This window comes from Haliaeetus leucocephalus, unplaced genomic scaffold (assembly GCF_000737465.1).
Source record: "Haliaeetus leucocephalus isolate CR32 unplaced genomic scaffold, Haliaeetus_leucocephalus-4.0 Scaffold450, whole genome shotgun sequence".
Classification (NCBI taxonomy): domain Eukaryota; kingdom Metazoa; phylum Chordata; class Aves; order Accipitriformes; family Accipitridae; genus Haliaeetus; species Haliaeetus leucocephalus.
Genome location: NW_010972886.1, coordinates 12,467,431 through 12,467,750, shown reverse-complemented (window position 1 = coordinate 12,467,750; position 320 = coordinate 12,467,431).

Genomic DNA, 320 nt, shown 5'->3' with positions numbered 1-320 from the left:
AGAGCTGCCAGTGTGGCCTTTGGTATCAAGAGAGTACAAGTCAGCATGATCTAATAAGCTAAGCAGAGACTCCACACACAGAAGTTGCATGTCCTGGTTGTGTTTTTTATTTCTGAGAAGTCAATGAAATCTTAGATTTGTCAAACTCCATGACAAAACATCCGTTCATTTTGAATTTCATCTATAGCCTTTATGCATTGGGTGTCTTTACATTGCATTAACAGATTCCTTGCGTTTGTGCCTGGCAAGTATACTTACTCTGTGGCAGACTACTGAGAAACTATTTTGATTTGGAATGCCAGCAGAATTTTTAAAACAAG